Source organism: Rhipicephalus sanguineus, unplaced genomic scaffold, assembly GCF_013339695.2.
Source record: "Rhipicephalus sanguineus isolate Rsan-2018 unplaced genomic scaffold, BIME_Rsan_1.4 Seq553, whole genome shotgun sequence".
Classification (NCBI taxonomy): domain Eukaryota; kingdom Metazoa; phylum Arthropoda; class Arachnida; order Ixodida; family Ixodidae; genus Rhipicephalus; species Rhipicephalus sanguineus.
The window spans coordinates 23,155-29,496 of NW_023615500.1; positions in this window are offsets into that span (position 1 = coordinate 23,155).

The following is a 6,342-nucleotide window of genomic DNA, read 5'->3' on the forward strand; positions in this document are numbered from 1 at the left end:
GCCACGCGCGCCGACGCAGGAACCAGGGCTGGGTGAGCGTCTGCGTTTCCATCGACCGATCACGTGATGAGACCCGAGCCTGGCGCCTGCTGATGGTGCCTCGGGCACTCAACCAAGTGCTGTCCTTGGCTGTCCATCTCACCATCCAGGCTGTGGACCTGGCCGAACAGCTGGCCGACCAGTTTGCTGCCAGGGATATCGCCCAGCTGCCCGCTGCACCACCACCTGCCGCTCTCCAGTGCCCTGGCTCCTGCCACCATCCCGGGTGGATAGCAGTGCAGGTACAGGAACTGTGCAGCGAGCCCATCGGGATGCACGAGCTGGAGGCTGCCCTCGAGGAATCCAAGCTACGAAGTGCTCCAGGAGCCGACGGCGTCACCTTCCAGATGCTCCGCAACCTGGATGGCACCGGCCGTCAACGACTTCTGGAGTACTACAACAACGTCTGGAACACCGGGGTCCCACCGGAGTCCTGGCGGACTGCGGTCGTCACGCCAATCCTGAAGCCCCGGAAGAAAGCCACAACCCTCTCCTCGTACAGGCCAGTCTCTCTCACTTCTGCACCCTGCAAGGTGATAGAGAAGGTGGCCCTGGAGCGACTGGAGTGGATTGCCGACCAACTAGACTTCTTCCCCGAACAGCAGACAGGCTTGAGGCGCCACCGGTGTACAGCAGACTCCATCTCGGACGTCGTCGCCACCCTCGATGATGCCAGGAGCTGTGGGGACGTGGCCATGCTACTGCTGCTGGATGTTGAGAGCGCCTTCGACGGTCTCCCACACGAGGTCATCGAGGGAGCCCTGGACGGACTTGGCATCAGCGGGAGCCTCCGAAGCTTCGTGACCGCCTTCCTATCCGAGAGGACCTCCGGCACCCGTGTTGGAAGAAAGACCAGCCGACCCAGGGACATCACCGCAGGTGTACCACAGGGCTCTGTGCTGCGCCCCTTCCTCTTCAACATTGCGATGGCGGCACTCCCAGCTTCTCTCCCGACAGGCACCAGGTTTCCAACCCGCTGCTCCATCTACAATGACGACGTGGCACTCTGGGCCCGGGGACCAAGGCAGTCCATCCCAGCCATCAGGAGGTCACTGCAGGCGGCCCTGGATGCGGGGATCACCTACCTCGGAGGCATCGGACTCAAGGTCTCCGCCACCAAGACCGAGGCCCTGCTGATCCACCCGCTGGCGGCGGCACTGGTCTACGTGAAACGGCTGAGGGTCGGCAACCGCAGCCTGCCATAGAAGCCGACGGTGAAGCACCTGGGGCTCACCATCGACCACCGGCTCACCTGGATACCAGCTGCCAAGGCCGCCGCCACCCAGGTCACACGTGTCCAGCGAGCCATCAGCAAGCTGCAGCAACGTGGCCGAGGCTGCTCCACCAAGTGGGCACTACGGCTCAAGCAGGCCTCGGCGTCCTCGGTCCTGCTGTACGCCTTCCCGCTGGTGACCCTGACCCCGGCCAGGAGACTCCACTGGAGGGACTTCACAGGAAAGAGCTGAGGGCCATCCTGGGGCTCCCCAAGTGCTCACCCATGGCAGCGACTCTCACCGAGGCAGGAGAGTGGCCCCGTCCCTACGCATGCTGCAGCGTGCATTGGGGCACGTCGACCGCCTTCACCGTGCCGCCGACTGGCAGGACCCTCCTGGAGCGCCTTCGCAGCCAGCCAACGTCACGGATGGGCGGACTCTGTCAACTCTACCACCAGATGGTCCCAGATCCGCCAGGCCCGGTTGCCCATCCGCCGCCCCATCACTGGCCACCTGAGGTCCACCTGTCCTTGGAGGGGGCCACCAAGCGCCTGTACACCTGCGGCAGCACTGCAGCAGGCTGCCACTTGCAAGCTCCAGGAGTAACAGGAAGGGCGGCTACAGGTCTTCACCGACGGATCCGTCATGCCAGACGGGACTGCAGCGGCGTGCGTCATCCCGTCCAAGGCCATCAGCAGGCAGTGCCGGCTGCCCTTCCCGGCGAGCTCCACGGCTGCGGAGCTGGCGGGACTTCACCTGGCGGCGGACCTGCTGGCCGAGGACATCCCCGCCGTGCCGATTGCGGTCCTCTGCGACAGCAAGGCGGCACTGCAGACGCTGGCCAACAATCGCCGCGCCGGGCTCACAGGAAACCTTCTGGCGACCAAGTTTCGGGCCCTCGCGGCATCCGGGGCATCCGTCTCCTTCCACTGGCTGCCCTCTCACGTCGGCATAGCTGGCAACGAGGAGGCGGACAGACTGGCCAAGGCTGCACACCAGCCAGGCATCCCCATCACCCAGGCTGTGGCGGCCAGGGACTACTCGCAGGCCCGCCTCAAGGAAGCTCCTCGTCACAGTCCACCTGGACCGGAGGGTGGCCAACGGGCGGGGACCAAAGCTTCTCCCAGAGACGGGCCTCACTAGGAGGGAACGAGCCTCCCTGCTGCGACTGCGGGCCGGCTGTGTGTGGACCGCGGCCCGCCGTTACCTGAAGGGTCGCTGCGCCTCCCCAGCCTGCAGCCGCTGCGGCGACCCCGAGACCCTCGAGCACCTCCTTTGTACCTGCCCCGGATTGGCAAAGGAACGCTCGACAGTCACCACAGCCTACTGGAGACAGGGCCTTCCTGCCGCCACCATGGAGCACCTCCTCTTCCCATCCTGTCCCCTTCCACCAGCGCTCCGGAGCCTGGCGCAATTCCTCGAGGAGACGGGAATCGCGGCCTACCACTGAGACCGGGGCCCTTGCCACCCCTATCCTTGCTGCCGGCCTGCTGCTGTTCGTACTGAAGACCTCTGCGCCACCACACCTCTAGCCTTCTCTCTCCTATCCACTGTCATCCCATCTCCCTATCCCGTAGGCGCTCCGCCGTGCTGCCGACCGGGCTGCAGAAATTAGGCGCCTTTTCATCTTCAAACCACTACCACGATAGCATACAAGAGGGCAGTGAGAGGGAGGGGGAGATAAAGGGGAAAAAGGGATTGAACCAACGCAATTTGAGTTCACCCTCCTCTGATTACATATAAGTTCGTAGACACAAGGAAATATTTCCTCCTAAACCAAGAAGATTGAAAGCTCTCCCATCACACAAGAATTTAGAAAAAAAGGGGATTGAAGAGAAAGGATGGGAGAGGGAAAGGGGGAGGAGATGGAAAGGGGAAAAGGAAAGAGAAGAAAAAAAAAACAAAAAAAGGCGGGTGAAACAACAGGAGGAAACGAGTCCGTCCGCATCACTTGGGTAGAGAGGGCCCTTTCAGTCGTCACAGCGGTATCCTCGACAGGGTGTGAGAAGTTCGCGCACAGATAGACAAATACAAATAATCTCAGTAACATGAATTCATTGCTCTTATGTCATGTTATGTTCGTGGAGAAGTTCCTGAACATCGTCGAGGTTCCTGAGAAGGCCCCTCACGTTCCATTGGATAATTTGCGTGTTCATGATGAAACTAAAAGTAGTGCTGTGTGTACGAAAAAGGGGGTGGCTATTGTTTAGGTGGAAAGTTGAAACTCAAGCAGCAGGGCCGTCGTCGGGCCCCCTTATCGGCTTTTTAGTTTTCTTAGCGCGCTCCAGGGAGCTACGCCGATCCTTTGGCACCAAGGGTGCCAAAGTGGTGTCCATTGCCTCTTGCGAGGCACTGGATGCCCGCACGCGCGAGCTGGCAGTTCGGGTTTCGGGCCTCGCCTGGTGAGACGAGGCCTTGAGACCCGACGACCCTGAAGTCGCCGGTCCCTGTTCGCGAGTTGGCGGCGTAGACTGCGCTACTGCCGCCAAGGGGGCAGGCGCCACAGCCGACGGCTCGCTCTGTGCAGGCCGAAGGAGTGGCGGAGGCCGGTGCGACGTTGCCCCCCGGCGCGCCGCATCAGCGTAGGGTGTAGTGTGAAAAGGTGTACATCTTTTACGGGCTTCTTTGAAGGAAATGTTTTCTTTCATTTTGAGGGTAATTATATCCTTTTCTTTTTTCCAGTAGGGGCAGGAACGCGAGTAGGCTGCGTGATCGCCGTCACAATTGACGCAGTGAGGTGTGATTGTACAGTTATCAGAGGAGTGGCCTTGGCCTCCACATCTTGCGCAAGTTTCTTGACCACGGCAGCTCTGCGACCCGTGGCCAAATCGCTGGCATTTGTAGCATCGCCTAGGATTGGGGATGTGCTTGGGGATGAGGTGCTTGGTCGGCAATTCTTTGTTATCGCGTCTGATGATGATTCGTTTCACTTCAATGACATTTTGCTCTTTCCATCCTTCTAGGAGTTCTCGTTCGGACAATTCAAGGAGGTCTGCCTCTGAGACCACTCCGCGTATGGTATTCATTGATCGAAGAGGTGTAACAGAAACTGGAATGTTGCCAAATGTTGCGAGACTGCCAAGTTTTTCGTAGTGGTGTTTTTCAGGTAGCTCAAGCAGAAGGTCACCGCTAGCCATCTTAGTTACCTTGTAGCCTGGCCCAAAGACTGCGGTCAGAGACTTTGCCACAACAAATGGGGAAATGGATCTTGCTTGTTTGTCTGGCGTTTCACTAGAATTACGTGGAATTTCGGATAGGAAGGTCTCGGTTGATTGAAGTGTGTTATTCTTCGGTGCGTACCCTCTTGTGAGGGAGACGATCAAGTAGGCGGGGAAATGAAGGTGTTCCCATGATAGTTTTGTTTGTTTCGGCAGCAATGGCGGCCACCCACCATGGAGTCCAACTAGGGGACGCTGAAGCACTAGACGTTTAAGGCTACAGACGCCAGCCGCACAGTGCACTATAACCAAATATAAATACTCAAGGGGGAGTAACTACACAAGGTTACCCTTGCCGCCATGAAAAACGGAAGTAAATGGAAAAGAGGAGAGGACAGGAAAGAATAAAAGTGGGAGAGAAAGACGAAGATCATGGAAGAGAGAGACAGGAAAAGGCGACTGCCGATTTCCCCTGGGTGGGTCAGCCCAGGGGTGCCGTCTACGTGAAGCGGGGGCCAAAGGGGTGTGTTGCGTCTGCCGGGGGGCCTTAGAAGGTCCAATCACCCGGCGTCGGCTCAACCCCAGGATCCCTTTTCCCCGGACACGGCAAAGCCACGCACGGCTAGGCGTGGGAGGGGGTCGAAACCCCCCCGTTAGCTCGGGTCCGTGGTGTCGCTACACACCAACGCCTGCTTCGCAGGACGCCCTGCGGGGACGGGCGTGACACGAAAGAGACCGATGAAGCCATGAAGCGAGTTCGCGAGCACATGGCAGCATTCGCCGCACGTTTCATTAGTTACACCGCTAAGAGCGCAGTCGATCCATAACTGTCGATGACGCGAAATCACGTTCTAATATCCTCTTGAATAAACACACACACACACACACACACAACACACCACCACACACACACACAACACCACACACAACACACACACACACACATAATGCCGCCTCGCTGAGCGTAACACGGCACCGAGGCGAAAAGATCGGCACTCTCAATACACGCTAGCACGCGCCGGACGTCCTGGAAGGGAATGGCCGCCGCCGCCTACTGTTGCCCGCGTGCAGCCCACCTTTGCGGTACTCTGATTTTCCAGTGGCTCTACGCAACTTCGCGCTCCGCTTGTGGCCTTTACGCGGCGCGCACGACTGTAATATTTGGCAGAGCAGTTCAAAGCCGTGTCAGCTTTACGCAGGGTGTTTTTCGAACAACCCAGGGGTGCTTCATGACCCCTTTAATGCGAAGAGAGCACCTGGGGAGTCAATAGGACGGACAAAAAGAGGGGGGGGGATATTCGACTTCATAAGCAAAAGCAATCTTTCTTTAGTTAACAATGCTACCTCACTAGCTAGCTTTCAAACCATTAATGGGACGCAGTAGGATAGACTTAACATCAGCTCTAAATCACTGACCAAGCATGTAAACAGCTGGGAACGAGTATTGGATTACAATAGCGATAGCGATCATAGAGTACATATTGAAATTTTTAATACAGAGGAAAAGAGGGAGAAGCGGCTCACAGCAATGGGGAGAAACAGATGCTAGAAGCATTAGAGGGGGATGAATGGATACATCGAACGGCAGAGGGGCCGACCGAGGGGGTAAACAACTGGAAAATATTGAACATTCTTACTGCAAGATCGAAAAACTCGCTAAAAAGTTCTCAAAGACGGTTGAAAATAAGGAAAAACCAAAGCCCTGGCGGGGTCCGGACCTAAGAGTTACAGAGGAAAAGGGTGCGCGCTCTTAGAAGAAGATACCAAAAATGCAAGAACGAGCTCAAAGAACAATTCAAAAAGGCTTATCACACAGGCCTCAAAGAATTTCAAGCAAGCATAGAAGAAGAAGAAAAAAACAAGTCCTGGAATAATATTGTGGCCAACAAAAACTCGCTTTGTGCTACCGTACAAATAGCAGCGAATAAATT